Raw genomic sequence first — 25,184 nt, 5'->3', positions numbered from 1 at the left:
TGGGTCCTTTTTGATAAAGGTACAAAAAAACCCACATGTAGCTTCTTGAGTGAGAATATCAGCAAACCAAGGCATTTTTTTCACCCTTGTTTCCTTCAAGAATGGCATCAGGATGAAGGATTCAACAAGGTTGCCGATAGTTCTGGAATAGTTTCCATCTGTGGCCCCCCTTTAGTGGCCAGGTGCTGATGGCCAGAGCAGCGTGGTGGGGAATACGGAATGTTCTCTGTGTTTTAGTGACAGTGGAGCTGTTTGAGAGGAGATGACAAAACATAACTGGTGCACACTGAAAGACTTGCATCAGACAGATACTTTCAGTGTCACATATCTGGCATTTACTGGAATACCTATTCTAATGGATGTCACTCACCAGCCAGTGCATGTGTCTCTGAGAGACTCCTGATGCCAGTTCTGTTCCAAAAGCTGCTGCCTGCTGCTCTATTCTGGGTGATGGTAGGAGAGAGAACATTTGAATGTACTGAAAAGTACAATTATTTTTTTCCATGGGATGGTATTTATTGCTGTAGAAATTCCAGGTAGATCGAATCTTTCAAAATCCTGATGGCAGGCCAAATCTGTAGCTTGTTTACTGTTCAAATAGAGGTTATGTAGGAACTTATGCTCCCTGAGGAATGGGCCACCAAGCTATCCTTTATTTTCTCATAAACACTGGTGGGATGAGCAGGCCAGGTGAAGGTATTATGGTGGGTCAGTTTACCAAACAACTGAGACTCAAAGAGCAGAAATTGAGAGTATGAGAATCTTTCCTCATAGGCATAGTATGCTATTGCTTGAATTTTCTGCATAAAAATGTTACACGTGCAGGAAAGCACAGATCAGAAGATAAAAAGGAGTTTTTCCAGTGTAAAAACTGCTTTTACTGTTTGAGGCTCTTGAGGAGAGTCACCAAAGCAGCAGTTCCAGCCCTGCCCACGTCCCCGCTGGCAATGCCACCTTTGTGCAGCCTCAGTCCTCCCAGCCAAATAAATGAATCTGGCCATCTGTATTTACACTCATTGTCTCACCAGCTCCCAGAAAGCTCCTTTATTGCTTATGTATACAGTACTTTAATGATATGGAAATTCACTAGTCACAACTTTAATGAACAACTTTTCTTGTATTCAAATGAATAACAGGCTGATGGCTGTTTCTTTGTACACAGCAAATGGTACTTCTATAAAAGCCACAGTAAATCAACAGCATAAGCTGATTTAATTACTAATTTGTTGCAATGGCTATTCCCATACCTAGCATAACACTGTGTATTCAATTATCTTTCACCCTAATGCAGGTATGCTTTTGGGTTACATCTCTAAATAGGAAAACAGTTTTTGAATTTTTCTGTTTGGTTTTTCTTTTGTTGTTTTTATTTTTGTTGTTTCTGTTGTTTGTGGGGGGCTGTAGTTCTTTTCCTTTCCCTTTTTCCTTTGCAGCTGCTAAAACTAGCAGCAACTAGCATGTGTCTAGTGATTAAGACTTTTTCTCTTTGTAATTGTCAGATTGATTGGGACAATTGAATGATAATGAAAAACAGCTTGTTCCCTCATTTCCAGAGGTGACACTTTCTGCATAATACTGCAAAATATAACAAAAGGGTTTTCTTGGACGCTGCTTAAAGTTAATTGACAGCATCTGTTGTTTGGAACAACGGAGAGAAATAGCATTCCCTTGGCTCTCGGTCACGTTACTCAGGATTAGGCACTGTCACGCCAGCTGATATCTGAATACACTGTATCTATCACAGGGTCTTAGCTGGGATTGCTGGTGCATCAAGGTTCCCCTTTGTAAATAGCTGAGTTAAAAAAAAAAATTAGTTATACCTCATTAAATTAATGATAAACTTTCTGAAAAATCTGTGGTCTATATTGAAAAGAAAAAAAAAGAGTGAAATTACAATAAACAGTGGGATATGGAAATAATGGAATAGTTATGAACTTTTAATATTTCTTTAAAAAACATTTTTTACTTTAAAAATCTAACAGCTTTCCACTGCTATTTTATATCTTCTAGGGGTCTACATATCTATAACAGCAGTAAACACTGCAGGGGCAGGGGGATTGTTTATATTGCCAGATAAAATTCTAAATAACTTTGAGAGCACGTCAAAGAAATTTTTATTCTACAATTCTCACAAAAAAACCAAAAAGGCTATGGCTTAATTTTGCTTTTAGAGTGGCTGTCTGTGTCCTGAGAGCCTGGCTACCATTAAATATGCACATCCTTTTATCTTTTGGCAAACTTTTTCTTTCATTGCTGCTCTTTATCAGATGTGCATTTTCCTTTATGAGATTTAATATTTCTCTTTTAGAACATTGATCAGTGTCCAAAGTCACTTAAGACCAGCAGAAAAATCAATAGTGAGTGTGGATTGGCTGACTTGGAGCTGCTGCTGCAGCTGATCACCAAGAAAGCAGGGATTTGATTTGATTTTGCATTTTCAAGTCATTCCCCTGCTCTGCACTGTCTGTCAGTAAACTTCGAAATTGCTGATTTGAAAATAAATGAACACATGTTACTGCTTGAATCAATTTCTTTTTCTTTTCTTTTTTTTGGTCCTTAACACAAAATGGCAAACACAAATATTAGCATTATTGTTGCTTACATGGCTGCAGGTGTGTGGCGAGCTCCAAGCTGAACTCAAGGTCAGATACTTTATGATGTAAACTCTTGAAGTTAAGATTTGTATTTACATGGAGGGTTCATCAAGCAGCATATGTTAATGAGCCAGTTTTGTCATGTTATTCTGGCAAGTAATTTGGCATTTTGCTGTAATACTCTTATATTGAGCTCGGTATCAATGACAGTCAGATATTGAACTGATTGTAATCAGGACCAAGAAAATATTTCATGTTCTGTGCTGTAATGTACAATATGTTATAATGTAAGATTTTCTCTATAGTGTAAAATGTAACAAATTGCCTTATTTGTTATTCTGAACTCTTTCTATATTGGTACAATTACTGAATTGAAACAGAAATAGATTTTTGCTGGAGTTTATTCTTCTATATAGGTTTGATAATGCATTGTATTATATTGTTTGTATTTATAAATAATGCTTTGGAGAGAAAAGGCACTAAAAATTCTTGTTGCAATAAAATTCAGAATAGTCATACTGTGTTAAATTAACTGTTTTAAAATTATGCTTATGCCTTTAAAATATTTCTGAGTTTATATATTTATTTATGCATATATGTGGCAATTGCTGCATGGTATTTATAATGATTTTTATATTATTTCCTATTTCATATTTATTTCTAAGAGCAGATACATCAAACCTCTGTTTCAGAGCTAAGCAAAGGAACTCATGTAAGGATCATGTTCTTTTTCATATCAACTGAGTTTTAACACTTGTCATAATATAGCTGATGCAATATCCACTTCTCTGTGCTCACACCTCAGCAACAGATCTAAATTATGTTTTAAAGAGAAACTGTAAAGATTTTAAATAGTCATACTACATTGGTGATGCTACTACAATACTGAGAAACCTAGATTCAGAATTATATAATTTGAAAGTCCTTAATGTAATTGAAAAATATCTCAGTGCCATAAATACCGTCATGAAACTTCAGGAAATGTGTTTCTCTCCTACTTTCTCTTCTCTTTTTGGACTGGTTGGGGCTGATCTCAGCAGTGTCAGTAATTATTATTCTGATGACTTGCCCCTGAAAGGCACTGGCTTGTACCTGTGGGGACAGAGAATCCATTTGCCTGGCGCCGGGGAGTCGGAGGCGCAGGCTGGCGCCAGCCAAGAGAAGGGAAAGATGATTAATATGTCTTATAGATTCACTGTCTCTTCACTTGTCCTAGACCTGCCAGTAATTCCACTCCCCTGTGGTTCCACCTTGATCACAGATAATGGAGGCAGATTGAAAGTTTGAAGACACAAGCCTTTCTCTCCTCCTGATCTGACATTACTCACCCAGGCTAAATGAGCTGTACAGCCACCGGCACCTGCCTATGGGAAGGCATCTCAGTGCACTTAGCAGTAATGCTGCAATAAAGCAGCAACTGTACTCTAATTAACCAGGTTCCCTTTCTTCCTTTTTTTCCTTTCTTCCTTTTTTTCCCTTTTTCTTTTTACCTGCGCAGCAGGCTGCCATTAGCAAAGCTATGATATTGCAATGGAAACAGTAACATAAGTATTCCTTCACCTCTGAAATATATTATAACTTACCTTTCCCTTTTTATTTCTCTGCAGAAATAGTATAATGCAAGGTTATTTTGTACCAGCAAGGTAGCTGTTGCATTCTAAGAAGTGGAATTATGAATGGAAAAATAACCATGTGAAGAACATCTGTTAAAAATTTCCTTACGTAGGTGTATCTTTTTAAAGTTAAACCCCTGTTATTTACCCATTTTTTTCCAAGCTAAAGTGGACTTTGTAGTACAAATGTCAAAGATTAATCTCACAAGACCATCTTTGCAAAACTTCTAGCAGAAGTCTGGACACGTGTATTGGTACGAAAATTTATTTCACAGACAAAAGCAGAAAACAGAGTAGTCACTTTCAAGGGGTGTTTTAGGTGATGTCATAGAACACAGTAAATTACAAGACCCATCTGTATATGCCCAGTTTATACCTTCCTTTTAGATGAATGCTTTATTCTGAATCAGACTGCAAGAGAGAAAATGTCCTTTTTTCTTTCTGAAATCAGACCGAGCAGAACATATAAAAAGGTTTTACAGTGGGAAAAGACAATGTCTTATACAGTCTCCAGAGAGATAAGTCATAACAAGAACCTCTGAACAGGAGCTTTTTTTGTGTGCCCATGAAGTATTTTGCCCTATAGTTCCTGTGAGGGATTGAGAATTTTAAAAAAGATATCTGGTATTTTTAAACGTCTTTGATTTCTTGGGAGAAAGCCTGACAATCCTTGGTGGACACAGTAAGTTTTATGTACCTTTGGCTTGTTTTGGTTTTGGTTTGTAAAAGCACATCTATAATTTTTTGGCAGTGCATAACAAACTCTTTAAATGAAGTTAAGCTCTGTGTTGTATATAATTGCACTTCTAATAGGGATAGTCCAAGAATCTGTACATAGTGAAATGTATTCTGGTTAAAATAACAGATCTGTATCTTCTGAATATTAAAGGAGACTAGGTCTAGCTAGAGAGCTAAATTCCAGAAATTGGCAGACAGCCCACTTTCAGATAAGAAAAGTGATACCATTTTTAGGTATCTAGGGTATTATTATGAGTAAGGAAGAGAAGAGGAATAAATAAACAGAGTAGCTTAAAATATTTTCAAATGCAATATGACCAGGAGTATAAATCTTAAGAGTCATGTTCCTTTAGCAGAAAAACTCTAGGCACTGTATAAAATAGGAAATGTTTACATGCTGTGAAGTCATAGGGAGTAATTTTGGCAGCAGCAAAGGGTGCTAGATTTATTTAAAAAAAAAAATAAGAAATTCTCTGTGTCATTGCTCACCTCATGTTGCCACTGGGGAGATATTGGGGGTGACCTTTGAACTCCCAATTCCTGGTCCTGCTAGCTGCCTTCTTGAAGGGATTAGCTAATGCAGCACCAGGGGCAACCATATTAACAAGGAGAGAGAATTGGGGTTATTGTGAGAAAAAACATGACTCATTCAAATGGAAATTCTGGGCTCAGAAGTTGTAAAGGTCTCCAGGCTGGTTATGGGTAAAGGCTGATTTATCATAACAAATAATGGGGAAAAGTTTTAATGACCTTTCAAGGGAAAAATCCTAATTTTAGAGTAAAGAAAAAAAGCCATAGCATGTTAGAATTTCATAATTCAGTCCATGATCCATTACAGCCTTCACAGCTGTGATATGTAAGGAACTGTCAGACAGGTTTAGGACAACTTTCACTGGTCTCCTAGGATCAAGGATTTTTTGTCCTAAGGATTTGCACTAGAGTTTATGATAATTTACAGAACCTGTGAAAGAGGCTAGTATCTTAAAAAAAAAAAAAATAGAAAAAAAAAAGAAAAAAAAGGCTACCTGAATGTTTCAATTTTTTTTTTTTTTTAGTGGGGTATTTTTGTTTTTCTTTTTATTTTTTTGTTTATTTGGTTATGGCTTTGTTGTTTTTTTTTAATGAAGTTACTTCTAAAATGTCATAAAGCAGCAGGTGAGTAGATCTCAGGGCTTAAAGTAGATCTTCTAGCCCATTCTATGACTTCAGCTGTGGAAGTGCCCTGTGTTTTCAGCAGGATCAGCTGGTGACAGGTATGTTCACAAGGGCAGTCACTGATTTCCAAGAGTCCCCATGCAAACCCTTGTGGGCTATCAAGAAACAGCTTGTACTTTGCTTGTCCTGTTGGGTGTAGAGCCCTGTGTGAAGATGTTTTCTTTTTGACAAAGGATTTTAAGCCCTAGAAAGTATGTGGGAGAGTAGGCTACATGTCTGCATGCTACTTTAAAATAATTTACTAGTGGTCAAAAATATCTGCAGGATGGAACAATAAACTATGCAGTGCAGATAATTTATTTCTTACAGCATTGGAGTAACAGACTTCCATTTCCTTATTGAATCTGTGTAGACCATGTGTAAAAAAAAAGAAAAGCCAAATATGTTTTCAGCATCTACGTCATTTTTCACAGTATAGTTTGGCATCTTATTACTGCTACAGCTAGGAAAATCATAGCACAACATTTGTTGGGCTGGCAACTATAAACTATTACTTGTGGGCATAATGCTTACTGCCAGGAGTAGTCTCTCTGATTTACTATTTACCACTCTGATTTAGAGCAGTGCTGCTAATGATAGCAAGCATTACACCTGCTGGTAAATGATTTCGGATTTGGCATTTTTAATACTGGGTGTGGGAAGACTGGATGTTGAGTTTAGATGTATAATTTTGTACACAGTGCCACCTGGAGAATTTGGGAATAAGGTTTTGAATATTGATTTTTTTTTCCTTTGGTTTTTCTTCATATTTGTTTTAGTTCTGTGGGGCTATTAATGAGCTTTCTTTAGGTCTGCTGTATTTTGGTACTGTTGCCATTTGGTGTTGTAATATTCTGCCAGTTTCCTGGTCTAGAAGATGGATCTTCACAAGAACTTGTTTAGAATTGAGTCTGATTCCAGTTATTGAAACCCAAGTATAGATGTGAAGTTTTAAAGTCCCTGCAGGGCTGCTGTCTAGATTTGTAAGTTCACAAATATTTTTGGTCTCTAAGTTCCTACGTTTTGACTTATGAATTCCTTGGTTGTTTAAAGACCTATCTAGGATGCATCCATACATTTGTCAGTTGTAATAATGTCAGGAGCCAAATCCTGATCTTTGGCTTCTGCCAAGACTTTTAAACTGGGTATTCTTCAGCCTGTTCTGGGCTTAATCTCATGAGTGGGATCTTCCCAGAGAACTTTCCAGGTTTTGCAGAAAACAAATATATATAATGTAGATGAAGAAAATATCTTTGCTGGGCTGCTGTAAGTTTTCTTCTCCAAGAAATGTTTGAATTCTCCTCATCTAAAATGGACCATGTGTGTAAGAAGAGAGGACTTTCCTGTGTGAGCCAAGCCAGCAGCAGACTGGTTAGTCCCTGCCCCGAGGGGACAGTTCTTAGGCAGAGGTGACAGTCATGGCAGGTCTCCCTCAAGCTGGGCAGGTGCCCTGAGCGCTGTTAACTGCTGATAGAGTGTCTAGCAAATGACACTGCCACTGTCACCAGGGTCTGCACGACCTGACTGCATAAACCTCTTGAAAAACCCGGTCTGATCTCATAGCTGACCCTGACTTGAGAAGGAAGTTGGATTTGATGACCTCTTGAGGTCCCTTCCAACCTGAATTATCCTGTGATCACAGAGCAGATGAAATTGTCCTGGCCCTGGGCATTTCCTGCTGCCTCACATTCAGAGGTGTCTGACTCTTTTCTTGTCTTGGACAGGCAGCAGATAGACTTTATTTAGACTTGAGAATCTGTTGAACATTTAGCTCTAAACTACCAGCCAATGCTCTAAGGCACTGGCTGCTGGTTTAGCCAATGCCTCCCCTCCAAAGAGCCTTTGGTCTTTCAGCTGTACAAAGTACAGTGGAAGATGGAGCAAAGGCAAGTTTCCCAGCCTCATTTCAACTCTTATGGAAGCCTTCAAGCAAATCTGTCCCTGCACTGAACCAACACAGGCCTGGATTTTAGGGAAGTCTTGTTCAGTTTATGGTTTACATCAAGGTCATAAGAAAATTTTAGGCTATGCATATTTTCATAGTGAATCACCATGGCTTTGAACAAGTGTTGTTTTAAGAGCTTGACTTTATAGCTTTATAAATGCTTTGTAGTGGTGAGAGTCTCAGGATAAAATCTCTAATTTCAGATGAATATTATGGTAAATATAAAACCGCAATAAACAAATAAAAAGCACTATGAAAAATTAATGGGTTTTGTATTCTCGATCATTTTCCCCCCTAATTTAAAATACAATTTTCAAAAGTTCTGCAGGAGATTGACTCTCACTCTGTAAACAAGGTACTCAAATAGAGAATTTTCATATTCTTAGCATGTATCATCTTGATATTCAACTTTGTCCAAAGATCTTATCATTCCTCAAGAGCACTCTACAATTGAGCTGAGTTGGTGAAGCTTTTATAACACAGTACTATCATCAGATGATCCTATTTTTAAACACAATTGAAATCAAAGAGCTGGTAGATGACCTGGTGTTTAAAAAACATGAATCTTAGTCAGTATAATGCATACTTTCAAAGATGATCAAATGCACCAAAAACTATTTTCATTCATCACTGGAGCAAGTTTGGGCTTTTTTGTTTTGGGTCTCTAGAATCCCAGCACAATAGGATTCCATAACCATGGATCAGTAGGTTTCAAAATAATTATATGGGAAATAAATTACCTTTTGTGAATTTTCATGTCAAGCTGAAATGTCGAGCTGGTATGAGGGTTTTGAAATTGCCTTTTTTTTAAATGTTTTCTCTACAAAGAAATAAAAGGTTTAATTCCCTTATAGGTTTTCCAAGGTGTAGTAAGAGACAGAGATTCTTCTCCTGAGTTTCTCCAGCCCTACTACCCCTTCCTATCTGCCTCCTCACAGAGGAACTGGACTGATGAGCACTGCTCAGTAAAGGGCTCAGCTGTTACCTCAGAAATGAGCTTCCTTCATCTTCCAGCATTGCCAACTTCTATTATGCCAACATAACTTCTCTTGGAAGAACATTCTGCTTGTAGGATCCTCTCACAAAGAGGTTTCTTCTCATCATTTCTGTGATGTGTGGCAAGAAAAGAGTGGTCATAAATTAGCATTCCCTCTTTCTCACCCTGAAACTGGATTATGGGGCAAGGTAGAATTTACCTGGATTTATAATCACTGTGTGGTTCTAGGACTCATTCATTTCTGTCCATGATTTTTCTTATGCAGAAGGAGAACATATGGTCGTAACTCCCTCACTTGTTCCGAGGAGAATGGCAAAGCAGAAAATCTAAACTGCTTCAAGTCAAAGCCTTTTATAAATTAAGGCTTTTACATTCTTACCTCTTCTCTGAATGGCTCAGGATTTTCCTTCCTGTGTGATGTTTTGGTGTGTTTAGTGGCTACATGTGAGCACGGTGACATTTATGTGACGTGAATCTATTAAATTCTTTATAATGGATAGCATGTAACTGTAAAACATGTAAAGTTTTCTCATTTTGCCCTCCTCTGGGAGACTACGACAACATTTTGGCAAGTAGGAGTAAACAGCTTTGTGTTGGCATGCAGTAAATTAAACTGAGTAATTAAAATCAATAGCAAAACACTAGCTAGGCAGAAAGGTCATATAACACAACAGAAAACTGTTGGGTAGCATATTGCAGGAAATCAAAATAAATTTCTGAACTTTTCATTATTCTTTACATGCCTAAAACTGGTCTTAAAAGGCTGGTGAGATACAGTGAGGAATTGATAGAGACAGGATCATTCTCTGAGATGGAATAAAATGTTTTAATACTAATATATGAGATTTTGCAGGGTAAAAGGCTGCAAGACACAGTGGAAAATAGAAGATAGGACTTAAATTTAGCTATTGTAATAAAATTTTTTTTTTTTGTTGTTTAGATTGGCTTAATGTATTGCATAGTAATGCCTGCAAGTGCTGAGGTCAGACATGCCAATCACTCATCTCTGTCAGTGCAGGTGTCATTTGTATTTTAATGTTAATGTTTCCCTGGTCAGCTTGAATGTGGCCTAGCAACTTAGGTGATAGTCCTGGTTTTAAGCTACACATGAAGTCTTTACTCTGATTATCAGGTTTGACTGACAGACAACAATTCTGATTTCTGAATACTGTTCTAAATCATTGTACTTATGACCACAGCTTCTCAAAGGAAGTCTGTGGTGGGTTTTTGCATTTTTTGCTGATGAAATGTGTTACAGTGGTGGAAGAAGGTGGGAGGAAATCATGAGACACGATTCCAGGAAAAGTGGAGATGTAGGATGAGTCACTTAGAGTGTTTGCTTGGGAGAGACCGAAAAGGAATCAAAGGCACCACTAACCTGTAACAAGTATGCTCAGTCATGAAGTGGATATGAGCTAAAGGTAGAATATTTTATGAAATGAGCTGGCTGAATTGAGAAAAGCAGAAAGCTTTAAGGCCCAGGAGCTCTTCTGGCTGGATGTGTTTGCTTTTCCCAGTTCAATCTGTTGTTCTAATAGACAATGCTACTGTGCCTTTCTTATCTCTCTTGAATTTGCCAGGTCCATTAGCTCTCTCTCAGACAACTGTCATAGAGATCTTGTGTCATCATTCAGGAGGTATGAAATGTTGCATTTTCAAGCCTTTCTTTAGGTCTTCATTTCTGGATTTGCAGCATTTCTCCTGCATGGTTTTGAAGAGCTTTTCCTGACTGTGCAAATCCTGGGACACTGTGTGGCTGTAACAGCTCTTGGCTGATCAGGGGTTTTGGGGGGTAAATGATGACTTACAGCATGTTTATCTAGCAAATTAGAGGCTTCAGTCAGTCAGGCACTGGAGAGACAGTTGTGAAACAAAAGCACTGGGTTATGGTTTGTGTGTGCTCTTCCTATTTATTCCTGAGGTCATTTAATTTCCCTTCCGATGTTTGTAATTTCAACTTAAGACAATACTTTTTTTTTTTAATGTTTCCATTTATATTGCTTGTTTTGAATTTAATAGTAGCAATTTTAAAATAATAACAGTGAAAGGCAGTTTTTGTGCTGGCTGTCTGCAATAGCTGTGTCTTGTCACTTAAAAGCCACATTGCATTCTAACAATGGAGTGCTAGGAACAGGCTGAGAGCAGCACAAACTGATCTGTCAGGGAAAGCTGGGCTCAGATTTGGTTTGCTTGAGTTATGAAAATGCCTTGGCCTTTTAGCCTGCTCCCCTGGGAGTTTGATGTGTCCATGGGGCAAACACAAGCCAGGCATCTCCTGATGGAGACCCCAGCAGTGTGTGCAGCAGGGCCGCGTTATCTGCACCAGCACTGCTGTGTGGGACATGGATTATGTCTGGGGTAAGTGGTTTAACCAGCCAGGCCCTCGTCGTTAATGGACATCAAGTTTAATGATTCTGAGACAGAGATTCATAAAGGAATATGAGCATGATCACATCCAGTTGAAAATGTTATAAGCCATGATACCGTTTTTTCTCCCAGTTCCAATCCAGGTAAATAAAGCTAAAGAACTTTTGGAGGTTTTATATTTTCATTTTTAGTACTGTGGGACTTAATACATACCTATGTTTTTATATATACAAATAGTGTATGAAATGACACAGAAATAATTTTTGTTCTTCTGTTTTCATGTTTTAATATAGTATATGGCTTCCTTTTATAAAGTCAGCTGTTAACTTTTAAGACCTTTCAGCATATATTTTTCCTGTGCTTGAATTTTTATAGTCATTAATGGAATAGGAAATGGCATCTACCTTCCTGCCTCTTAATGCTAAACCCTAATTTATGAATCCTGCTTAAAACTGTGGTTCATATTCAGCAGGACTCTGCTCAAAGCTGACCTAATGTACAGCTGTGAGAAAATGAGACAGATGCAAAGTCTTCCACAAAGATTTCAAACCAATGGGCTACGTAATAGCTTGATGTATTTTTTTAATTAATTGCACGTGTATGTGTATTGAATTTTCCCCACTATTTCAGTGAAAATTCCATACATTTTACATGTTTACAGTATTACATGTTTACAGTATTACATGGCTAAATTTCCTAAGATGCTGGCCATAATAATTAACACACACCTGTGTTTGGATATACAACACCTCTGTGCCTTCTGGTCCCATTTAAAGACCAGAGGGACATTGTTTAATACATGGTATTGCCTGGAAAAGCAACAGGTAAGAAATTGTGACTCCTCCTTGAAAGCTTTTAAATATTAAAAGCTTAAATTAATGTTATTACAAGCTAAATTTTCACCATTTGTGTTTTTAAACTGAGAGCTGTGTATATTATTTTTCAAGTACTCTTACAAAAATTTCCTACATGTATTTTGACAAATATCCTGTCATTCTCCTGGAAATACACAATATATGGAGCATTTTGAAGATGATTTGCTTATAAAAGTTTTTGTATCCCATATGTTGCTTTCTCTTATTTTTTCTTATTTAAGCATAAATATTACAGCTTCCTGACACTGTTTGGAAGATTTTTAGATGCTTTGTTTCAACACCTCATCCTTATTGCAGTAAAGACTGCTGTTTTTAACAAACATACCAGTCCTACAAAGCCTTACTTGTCCAAAATGGAAGATAATATTTGGACCAAACCTTTAGATATGTGAAACAGATGAGTTCCTGGGAGAAAGGTAAAGTAATCCCCAGAAAACCTTACATCAAATATAAATAAAATGCAGTGATAGTCCTACTGGCTTTTCTGTAGATGCTAATGTTTTTATGCAGGGTTGTCTAACATGGTGAAGGTAAGGGTAACTCATTATGGTGATGCAGGGTAACAACCTGAAAGAAACTGAGGAGCATTACTGCTAATTGTTAATGTTTCATTTAAAAAATAGAAAGACAAAGTGCATGGAATTGATCATATTTTGCTTTACCTAAAGTTTTCACATCCTTCCGTGTATGATTTCATGGTTAAATTGTTGTTGCTGCTGACAGTTTAGGAAATACTGAGAAACAAATAAGGATAGCCCATCATCTTGGGTTATTTTCTGTTTTCCTTTTTTTTAAATTTTTAACCTAAGGTTTTCTTTTAGGGTTTTCTCCTCCCACTTTTTCCTCATCTGGAATCTATGAGTACCACATGTATTTCACTAGGAATCTGTGGTAATTGGTCTGGACTAGCAACTAGTGCAGCACCTGCTTAGATTATCTCATTGATTGGGCCCTGGCAGTGCAAACATTTGAACAATGATTTTAAGAGTAACCAACCTCTCTGGAGCCTTACAGTGTGTGCCTAGAAATCACTGGAGGCATGGTTTTTGCAGGTACATGTCTGTCACTTGGAACTCAAACTGTATGCCATAAACCTCCATTCCTCTTCCCAGAGCTTCCTGAGGATTTAGCTCAGGGAATCTTTGAGGGGTGAAAAGCGAGGAGAGTCTCCTCTATTTTGATTACATTTCCTGAGAGCACAGAAAAAAAAATGCTTTTGTTGACCAGATATCGAATTCTGCACTGCATTGGTGATCACTGGCTTGTAGACAACTACCTGATAGACAGCTCAGGGTATCAGCCTCCCTGCTGACCTGGGAGCAGCATGTGCATTCTCTCACTGTGTTTTATAACAGTCCAAAGAGGAAGGAAAAGTGGAAAAGTGTCTGGAACTTTGTCAGCTGCAGGAGAATGTGAAGAGTCTTTCAAGGCTAAATAAAACTTGGTGTAATTTAACGAAATGTATCCTACATTTCCCTTCCCTTTGCCATCATGTCTAGTTATGTTGCAGAAGAGGGTAAAGGAGGTAATGCTCTTGTAGTCTAAACAAACTCAGCACGGTGAAATGGGGCAGGACTTTTAAATATGCATAAGGATTGCAGTTGCTCCATTTTGTGACACTGACTGTTCAGGTAGAGGAAAAAAAAAAAAGCAAAGCAACAAACTACAGAGTTTTCCCAAAATGAATATTTTTTAAAGGGCTATCAAGAAAAATGATGCTGTAACTATTATTGTGAAAAATTGGAGTGGCCTGGGTGATATCACGCATACAGTTTGGAAAAACAAGATTAGTGTAACACACCATTTTTCAATTTCTCCTGTCTTCAACAGCTCCAACCATTGCAGCATCTCATTTTTTTAACTTTTTGTCTGGGATGAGAAATCCCAGGTGTGTACAATGGTTTCTGACTGCCTGGGCCCCCCACTCCCATCGTTTTCCCTCTGCTCCCATGTTTCCACATGTACTGCAAATAAGGAGAAACTGAGAGAGCAGGATACTTAGTCTTCTCTTAGATCAATACTGCTCTGGGTGTCAGTAGCTAGGAATGTTGGAAAAGAGAGAAGGAGGAAATTGTCTTTTATTTCCCCTGCAGACTGAGCACCTTTGCATTGAGTCCATCTCTGTTACCTGGGGAAGAAACCCTGCTCAGGTTATTTCTGAACCAGCCCCAGCGGGCAAAAATAGCAATGTGAATGGGATGACAAAGGATTTGAGCAGCAAGAAAATATTAGATTTTTTTCCCTCACTAAAATAAGGATTTTATTCTCTAGGTGGCCATCTAGGGGGTGTTTTTCCTTAGAGCTGGGCTCAGTGGGGATTGGGATCAAGGTCAGCATGTGTTGGAGCTGGGAGGCCCAGGGTGCTTGCAAAGCAGCAGCCCCTGGTCTGTGAGCCAGAGTATTGAAGTCCTGTTTCATTCACTTTCATCTTTCAAGAAAAGGGCTCGCCATGTTTGTTGCTCCCTTCTGACTGGGAAAACTGAGGCTTTTCCCTCCAGAATTCTTTTTTTTCCTCTGCTGTGTGTTTAATGTGATAGCTCTGAGTGCTGTCTCCAGAAGGGATAACCGAGGGACACAAAAGGCAGGGCTGCCCAGCACAAAGCATGTTTAGTTCTGAAAATGCAGCATTGCCATTGCTAACAGGCCACATGCTGGCACAGGGGGTAAATGGGAGAACTACAGCCTCTCCTTGTCGTAGAGAAATGCAAGCACCCTTGGAGGTGGGTACTCTGCAACACTCTCAAGAGTAGGAGGATGTGATAAAGTAGTTTTTTAAAGGAGGGAGGAGAAAGGAGGGAATTTGAAGGAGCTTACAGAGGAGCATGGAGAATAAAATTTGTGTACGTGCAAGATCTGTAGCCTGGAGAAGAAACAAAAAATTTTCGATGCTGAATTTAAATTATTTTGCTCTCACATTGTCATGTCTTGTACATGTTTTAAAATTATGTGTTTTCACGCAGAGAAATCAGGAGTTCTAGAGCATAAGTCAGTCTTTATGGCAAAAAAGGAGGTACCTATCTTAGACCTGCTCTTTTCTGGGAATAAAGATGAGGCACTATCAGAGATTGGGAAGATGGAGCAAATTGATTAATTAAAAAGTAGTAAATCATCAGTCCCACATGATTTATGTATAAAAGAATTCTGAGGAAGATTAGGAATGAATTAGGTGAAGTGCTAACAAAGATATGCACTCTCATTAAAACCAAGCTCTTTTCCAGAGGGTTGGCAAGTATCTGGGGTTTATCCTATATTTAGACCAGTAAGCATTACATCTGCACATTGCAAATGGTCGAAACAGGAATTTAAAAGGGAATAATAAAACACCTGGAAGATCATGATGTGAGAGACTTTAATGAGAACAGCTTCAGCAAAGGAAAACCATGTCTGACTACATTGCTTAGAACTCTGTGGATGTGCCCATAAAAAGGAATTGGAATGATCATCCTGGATCAGACCAAAATTCTCTCTAGCCCAGCGTCCTGCCTCTGTCAGTGCCCTGTCACAGCCACACAGGAAAGAGAGAGGAATAAAAAGATTTAGATAACCCTTTTCCCTTGGATTTGATTGACAGCCACAAAGGCCATGTCTGAATTTCAGGGGGTCATCTGCTGACATGCTGACATCATCCCTTTCCCAGAAACCAGTCCTGAACTCACTGGTGCTCAGAGAGAGAATTTCCCTCACTGACAAATAGGAATTGGGTGGTAAAATAAGCAATGTTAGACCACCCTTTTCAGTTTTCCTGAAAAGGATCAAAGAGGACTCCAACAGGTTGGATGTTCAGAGTAGCAATCACCAGCTCCAAGGTATAACTGTACCAGCAGCATTTTCATCTAGTGAGGCCACTGTGTTGTTTTGTTGGCTCTTCACTGCCCCAGCCAAGCATTTCCTGGCAGGCCACACCTCAAACTTCTGCTGGCCACAGCTCTGGGTGCTCTGCAGTCCATGGTGCTCTCACCCACTGCTCCCATCATCTCCCACCCCTCTGCTGACTCGTTTTGTTGTTTCAAACCTTGGAAAATAAGCACAGGGCTGAGAACCAAGCACAGGCTCCCAGTTCTTAAGAGAGGCTTAAACAGCTTCTGGGACTAGCGTGTCTTGCAGAAGACTTAAAGACGAGTCTCCTTTTTACCCCCCACCCGCTTTTTTTAACTTTTTTTTTTTTTTTTTTAAGGTGAAACCTTTGTATTTTGCTGCTTTATAATTCTTCCTGGATTGACTCACTTGGACAGTCAGTTGACGTGGTCTTTTCCACATTTTCTCCTTGTGATGAAGTAACTCCTTTACTCCTTTTGTAACAGAAAAAATAGCTGCAATATTGCCAATGAAATGTGTTTCTGGCTTTCTCACCAACCTTCCCAGTTTATCTCCCTTGGGTTGCACTGGATGCCAAGGTGCACTTTCCCCCTGGGAATTCCTGGGAATGTTTCCTCGCCTTTGGGTTTCAGCTCCCAGGCTTAGGAGAGATGAGCTGCCTGACATAATGTATTTTGACTTTTTAAAAGCATGTGACAAAGTCTGTCACAAGACACTGCTGCAAAGGCTAAGTAGTCACATATGGTGACAGGGCAAGTATCCCCATAGATCAAAACCCGACAAGGAAACAAAAAGGCAGAGGGCTAAGTGGTCAGTTTTCATCCCACTAAAAGGCCAGCAGCTGTGTTTCTTAAAGTTAACTATCAGGTCACATGCTAAATATCTTTATTAATGATCCTGGGAGAGAGAGGTGAAGGATTAGGTGGTAACATTTACAAATGACGTGTAATTACTTAAGTAATTTAAGCCTGTAGCACACTCTTGCAAACTTCTGGGTGATCTGGCAAGAAGGTTCATTCCTGATAAATGAGAAGTTAGTCTGTGGAGGAAAGCACACAAAAACGTTATCCTCTGACTAAAGGGAAAAACCCTGAAGATTGCTGTTGGCAGTTCCATAGCAGAAGTCGTTTGAGATGCTGTTATGGTAGAAAAAGTGAACAAGGTGCTAGAAGGCGTAAGAAATGGGGCATTAAAAATGAATTACTGAACTCAGTCTTCATTGTGTGTAGACAGATGAGAGGATAAAGCAAAATAATATGGGGAAGTTTCCCCAGCTAACAAAGTCTGATCCATGATGACAATTTCCTGTTTTCTTTTGTCTTTATCCTGCTCATACATCATCTACTATCAGAGATGCACTGATCTTTATCAGGAATAATGTACTTTGGGAAGGCAAAGGCTTCCAGAGGGTTTGAGATCTTGCTAAGGACAGTTCAATATCAACCAAGCTACAACTGGCAGAAACCTCTTTCCTATCTGTTCTCCTTCCTTTGGTAGTTACTTTAAATTCACATCTAAATGATATAAATTAAAAATCTCAACTTTGTATTTAGACTGTTGAGATCATCAACATTTTCAGCATGGATTTCAGAATTCATATGTTACTGAAAAGCTTCTTCAAGCTGGGGCTCTTATGAGACTTATAAATTATTCTTGCATAGAGAAGTCACCTGAGACTAACCTAAATGAAGTTAACATAGATTTTAAAAATTATTCTTGCAGAAGAACAGGGAGTGGTGGGAATATATGAACAGATGGGAAAGGGAGAAGAGGAGACTGAAGAAAAGGCTAATTAGGTAATTGAGGCTAAGAGGCTATTAGAGCTGACCCAGTGGTCTACTGGTAATGCAGTTCAGGGACTTGAATTTGGGATTGAGGTTGGTCCCTCATTCCCAGGCCAACACATGCTCCAAACATCCTAAGGACTCGGTTTCACAGCCTGTATCATCCTGTATGTGCTTTCCAGTCAACATAATCTGAAGGGGTTGTATGTCAGATTATAGTGGAGACGGGAAAGAATTACGGAGTAAAATGCTGAATTTGGTCATGAAGATGTTAAATTATTGTGCTAATGGATAAATTGTTTGGTGAAATTCTTTGGAATTCATCTGAATTGTCTGTTGAAAAAAAAATTGAAATAAATGTGTTTTGAGGAGATTCTTAGTAAGAATTAACTATTTCTCACCAAGCAGCCTTTCCTAAAATTTGTCCAGGTCATGATTCTCTCAAGCATGATTTTTCTTTCTAGGGATTGTAGACAAAGCAAAGACCTAAAAGGGCATTTATTTTAAGTCATGCCATTACCTTGTTCCTGGCCAATTTGTGCTGTGCCAGTCTTGTCCCCTTCTCTCTGTCTCCTGACCTACCTTCTTTCCCAATGCAGTCAGTGATACACATTCTTCTGGATTTTATTTGCTTATTTGCTCCCTGATGTCAGTATATGCAAACTGCATTCTGAAGTTGTCAGGAACTTTGCTCTTTTGTGGCCAGAGAGTCTGGTACAGGTCAAAGCCAGGACAGGCATTGTGCTGAGGTGGAACATTTCTTGTCCTCACCTTTTTCTGGTACAACATTATTTATGCTGACTTTATTTTTTAAATTTTTCCACTTATTTACAGCATTTGTGGCTACCCTTTCTCAGTTTGTTCAAAACCCTTTTGTTCTTCTTTTCTACACTGCAAACTTTGGAACTACAGTGGTGTATCACTCCTTTACTTCCCTTGTACCTTTCCTTATTCAGGGATTCTTATCACAAATTAAAGTATTTTTAAATTTTATTATTAATTTGTTTTTTTTTCTCTTGGTAGCTGCATTTCAAGACATAAATTCTGGCCCCTGAATCCTTCTCTTGCACTCATGATATCTTCAGAGGATCACAACATATGTATGGAAAGTTGTCTTTTCTCCTTCTCTTTCTTTTTTATCATTTACAAGCACTGCACATAGATATTTCTATTGAAACAATCTATGGCCAGAATACCTGTGGTCAGTAGGCAAATCATATTTTGACTGAAGAAAAATTCAGCACCATTCATTATCCCTGCAGTTTATAAGAGAGTTTCTGTAGAATAATTGCAGTGTTGGAGCTGCTGCTCCAACAGAGGAAAGTCCCTGCAGTTTGAGATTTAGCAACTGGACAGAATAAACAGAAGATGGAGGGGGGAGTGTGGCTCTGGCTCTGAAGGTGGGCAGGAGGGAGGGAGAAAGGAAATTGGCGCTTGTGCACTGGAAATCCCACTTGTACCCGCTGCTGGCAGAAGATTTTGGATTTTGCTATCAGCTGACAGCTGCTCTCAGACATGTTCAAGTGTTTTGTCAAAAGAGTGATAATTTTTGACCTTTGTGGACAGATTTCATGTTTAGGGGAGATAGACACGTGGGAAGTAATAGAGGCATTGAATGAAGCCTCCTCCCACAAAACCAAACTGAGTTTGGAGATGCTGGACCAACACTTTTCGCCATTCGAGGGATTGAGTGTTGCCCTATCTGATATGAAGTTGCTTAAAGTTAATTCGGTAATTTTAAAAATTATTTCTTGCCACTTTACACTTTATCATCCCTCCCTTTAATTCTCCTAATTCTGGCAAACTGAAGGATGGTGACTTCATTTCTGCCAGCAGAACCTGGGGACAGGTTTTTAGTGTTGCTTCATATCCTGCAATCATGACCCTTCCCTGCTTCTTCCCAGCTTTTTCTCTCAAAAAGGAAAAAAAAAAAAAGCTTAATGAATTAATGGAATTTAGAGAAAAAATGGTTAAAAATGCAGTGTTGTCTCCTTGAAGTTGTAAAGAATGAAGAGACTTTACAAGCAATCTTTGTGCAATTCAATATTATTTGAATTCTCTAACAGTTTTGATAGATGTTTGTTAATTATTTCAATTAAAATGAAAGCTGCATGCTTAATGTGTAGAGTTTCTGATTTTTATTAAATTGAATTATACAATATTTTGATTTTTATACTTAGGAAGAAACCAGATACTGTTAGAGGTGGAAAACCTTGAGGTCTTAAGTTATGAATATATCTGGGGAACATTGTAATACACAGTAGGAAGAAAGAAAGCAGGACATGTTTTGCAGTGTCTGAAACTGAGTTAGCTGTGCCAAAACCCATTCAGTTGTCTGCAAAAAATATTTAACACCATCTGACATATTCACTGTCACTCCATGCTCTGTGAATCAAATATAAAATTATGTGCAAGAAAAAAAACCCTACAAACTTATTTTGTCACAAGTAAGCTAAGAATTTTGAAGATGGTCAGCTCCACTTGTCAACAAGAATAAGCAAGGAGAAAAATAATGGCTTAGACTAACAGGGAAAGAAATGAGGAAGTAAAGGGCTGCCTTCCAGAAGAGGAGTTTGCAGCACAAGATTTACATCCTTAGATTTTGTCCAGAGTTTGTTGGATTTCTTGCAGTGAATAACTGGGGACATCCAGCTCTAGGACTGAAATTTAAGCACTCATAAAGAGTAGCCAAATCTAGTATTTAGGACAACATCAATAAATACCTGGAGGTTATTTTTCAAAGTTGAATCAGAATCAAGTTTTGGGTCAGGAGGCTTAATTTTGTCTGAGATTGTGACTCAGGCCCACCCCTTTGAGCTCTATAGGCAGGCTTGGAGATTTGTGAATTTGTTCATTGTTATCCCTCCCCATGCAAAGTGATGGCAATTGGAAATGCTCACCACAGTGTGTCACCACATCTAATGCTGCACCACAACTTGAGCATTTCTCTACAAGCCAGATCCAGGAATTTTTCTTTTTTTGGCCATCGATTTTTTACAGCACCTGCAGTTTTTTGTTTTTGCTCCAAAGATCATCATCTTACTTTGAAGTCTCCTGACTGGTTATGTCTAACCCCATCCTGTGGAGGCAAGGGACTGAATAATTACTTTATGAGTGCCATATTAAAAGCAGTCCAAAGACTATTTATGCTGCTCATTAAAGTCATTGGGAATTTGGCTGGGCCATAGCTCCCTGCTTTGGTCATGCAATAGGGAGAGGAAAGCGTTCCAAAAATTGTTATTTCGTAATTACTTGTGCTGTGGTGCCACAAGAGGATTTGATTATCACCCTTCCATGTTTAAAACTTACATCCCACAAAGCAGTACCATCAGTACCACCAGTGTTTGTCCTCCAAAGCATTGATTAACTACCAATTTTCAAATGGAAATAAGCAGAAGGTAGCAGAAAAAAAAAAGATAGATAATAAAAGGTTTGATTTTAAAGTCAAAATTCTTAAGTTGAAGTTAAAATTATATTCAAATTTGAAGTATAATTACTTATGTAGTAAAGTAGTATAGCTAGTTAGAAGTATAGTTAGTTACATAGTTAGAAGTATAGTTAGTTAGCTAGTAAAGTTTTCGAAGTTCTGAATTATACCCCTCACTGCCTCTTGTAGTATCAAGGAGTAAGATCTTGGGACCTGTCAAGTCATCAGGATAAGGACGACAATTTTAATTTTAATTCTTTGTACACTGACAAATTTGATCCTGCTGCACACTACCAAAACAGAGCAAACGTCCTGACTCCAGACTGCACTGCTGCCGACAGAGGAACAGGAGAGCTCATGGACATTCACACTTGGAGCAACAAATCCTCTGGGCTGGGTGTGCTGCCTTGTCAGACAGGAGGAGAAGACACTCAAAGGCTCAAGCTTTTGCCACTGGATTGTTAGCATCAAAATAGAGAGAAACTCTCCATTTCTGTGCCTCCTCCTTCCTTGGACAGAAAGATTTTTGTGTTTATCTTTAAGGCTAGGCATTCTGAATTAGTGTCAAACCAATGTATGATATCAAGCTCCATTTCTTTAAATACACCTAGAAATCAGACTGGAAACGAGATGTTTGCACGTTATTCTCTGTGGCTGTGCTTGGAATGGGGGTGGTTCTCCTTTAAAGAACCCCTCAGGAGCTCAGACATCCGGGCAGCTGAGCATCAATTAGCAGGATGCATTGCTGAGTGTGAGCTGCCTGGAAATGCAGAGGGACAAATCAGAGCACTGAGGTTTCCACCATCATTTTGCCTTCCTGCCTCTAACTACAAATCAGCTTCATTGTGACTCAGAGTAAGGAAGGACTTGGTGCATTTCTGCAGATCCGTGATAAGATATTTTTCTTTAGTAAGAAATGCAGTTAGACTCTGCATTCTGAATCTGTTCCTGCCAGGCCCTAGATGCATTAGTATTCCACTGGCAGCTGCCTGTAGGTAGGAATATTGTTTTTGTCCATAACCAGAGGGAACAATCAGACTAAGCCATTCCCCAGCTATAAACCAGCCAAAGTAATTGGGTTTAATTTTAATTTTTGTAATAGCTTTAAATTAATAGGAGCAGCTGCTGCCACAGTGTGTGGGTGTCCTTTTCCAGAAGGCATAGAACAAAAAAGGGAAAGAGTAAACAATAGTGTGTCTAGGACACAAAGGTTAATTCAAGAACTGAGCAATGTCTTTTCGTTATCAAAAACTCAGTTGGTGATATCTAGCACTTTGTCTCTTTTCTTTCCTTTTCTTTCCCTTTTTTCTTTTCTTCTTTAATTCCCTGATAAGATCTCAATCTGATTAAGCTCCTGTGTGTAAAGATGTGTTGTTGGTATCTAAATGCTAACTCTCTTTCTCTGTATGACTCACAAATAGATTAGCAGTGACAAAGTGCTAGGAGAGATAAAAATAGATTAGCAGTGACAAGAGTACTATTATAATTATTTTTGGAAGATATGGTTTGAATTAAGAGTTTGGGCACTTTGTGCCCTGAGAGGGTGAATTTAAACCTAGGAACTGAGGATGGTTTCTGCTGTTGTGTCAGACACCAGATAGTGAAATGTCAATACCAGATGTCCTAGACATCAAGATTAGCCATAATAGCCAAATGCAGCCATAAAGTGATGTGTCAAAGTGGATAATAAAACAGATGCTTAGCTTTTATAATGAAGGGGAAAGGGAATGAAATATCAAAAGTGCCTTTAATACATTAACAAAGTTGTCTTCAACTTGCTTAAAAGTAGAAAGTTATTGAACCAAGGAGAACTATGTGTCATTTAAACATTAACTATCAGCAGATGAATTTCAATTAGCATTAGCCTTTCTCAAATCCTGAATTTCCTCCTATTGGTCTCATTTTACATGAAATTTTTATAGCACAGAGTGAGGCTTGTCCTTTATTATTTTCCCCATGCTAATTTGGAAACAAATAAAGTTCAACAACTCAGCAACACACTGTTTAAACTTGCATTACGGTTTGAGGACTGGGAGCTGGAATAGATTTACCCGCTGCCATATCATCTGCTTGATTTGAGATCAAATGAGGGATGTCCTATAGCACTCCAGAGTCAGGGAGAATGATAGAAATATGTTAAGATACTGAAGAAAACCATTAGGTAAGAGGGCTGCATGCAGATGGCTGGTGGCATTTTTTCCCTACTGATACTTTTTAAAAAAGAATAAAAGGTTTGTTTGTTTTTCTGTCTTTTATATTAGTGTTAAATAGAATTTCCAGATCTTAGTGGTAAACAAATTTAACAAAAAAAGAAAAAAAAAAATCATAGATTTCATTAGGTTGGAAAAGTCATTTAATATCATTGAGTACAAATTTATCCTGGCACTGCCAATGCTGCCCCTAAAATACATTCCCAGGTGCCACAACTACGCATCCTTTAAATACCTCCAGGAATGGTGACTCCACCACGAGCCAGGTGGTGGGACAAGCCAGGTGCCCCTGGCCTTCCTGCCCACCTGGGCACAGCTGGCTCATGTTCAGTCATGATGGGGAAGTTATTGAGGTCCTGAATGTTCAAGATGCAGGGCATTAAAAAGGGCAGATAAATTCTTTTTCTGACTGTAATTAACTGGATCACTGGTTCTTTATTTTGCTTTCTCAAGAAGATGTCAATTCCTTTCTGTTTCTCTTTGCAGATCCTGAGTCTTGCTGGCCAGACTCGTTAACTGCTGCTAATTGGCAAATATGTACCTGTGTATAAGGAGAGGGTTTTGTCCTCTAATTCAGATTAGCAATGAGAGGCCAAAACTGAGGCTCTGCAGCAGACCAGCTTCTGGGAATGATTACAAAGACACACATTACTGGTGCTATGTCTGTAAATCTTGTTATGCTTCTCCCCCACCATGATCCCAGTATAGCTGAGATCTGCTTCAATCATTAGATGAGACCTGTTTATAAGATTGTGTAATTGAATCAGGTAAAGTCTGCAGGACCATAGCATTTTGTTGCCAAACATGACTGGTAAGTTACTTACATCAAATTACAAGTGCATGGCATGATTGGAGACTATTCCTGTCTGAATGAAGCTGGAAATTCCACCTAAGAAATGTACCAAGCATACAAGCAGAAATAGTGAACATCTCCCATCCATAGAACAAATTTTTGCCCCACCTCTGAAATATTACTTATTTCTCTTGAAAAGTAAGAAAATAACTTGAGCTGTGTGAGAGATTGCAGGCAGATATTTGTTATTCCTCAAAGAGATACCACCTTGATAACAATTACATAAATGCCTTTAATATAATTATTTACCATTGTGTACATTCATTTCTATCTTGTCAGATAAACCAGAAATGTTGAGGAGAGCAGCAGTCCTATTTAGAATGGGAACAAATACAACAAAGGAATTCTTCTTTGCTTTCTGTTTTAAGATCTGGTTATTTCCCATACCTGAATTTTTCTTGTATGATTTTTAGGTTGTTTGTTGTTTGTTTGTTTTCTAACCTCAAGAATTTATCTTTTCATTGGCTGGATGTTGATAAGGATATCTATATAAAAAGTTGTTCTGGTTTCCAGGAATAGTTTTGTCAGTGTTGTCTTATGCTGGCATTCCTTCATTAGCTGTGCCTCCTCTCTGTGCTGGTGAATTGAACCTGTAAGAAAAGGTGTAGGTTTGGCTGGAGCCTGTCTTCGAGTTATGAGTGGTGTGAGGCTGCAGCAGCCTGATAGTGAAGTAGAGGATATTTGAACAGCCTGTGCATCCTTTTCACTTTGTGGGAATGGGTTTCCCTGGCTGAATGATGCTCTCCCTGCTCTGGCGGCTCTGCCAGCCTG

General features: G+C 38.5%; 1 protein-coding gene across 1 annotated transcript in view; it reads left to right on the top strand.

The window, feature by feature from the left end:
- LOC132077052 (BEN domain-containing protein 5-like) overlaps positions 1-25,184 on the top strand; it is a 554,717-nt gene that overhangs the window by 322,216 nt on the left and 207,317 nt on the right. The gene's annotated exons all lie outside the window — the stretch shown is intronic.

This window comes from Ammospiza nelsoni, chromosome 9 (assembly GCF_027579445.1).
Source record: "Ammospiza nelsoni isolate bAmmNel1 chromosome 9, bAmmNel1.pri, whole genome shotgun sequence".
Lineage (NCBI taxonomy): Eukaryota > Metazoa > Chordata > Aves > Passeriformes > Passerellidae > Ammospiza > Ammospiza nelsoni.
Note: the sequence above shows the minus strand (reverse complement) of the source record. Positions and strands in the feature narration are given on the sequence as shown.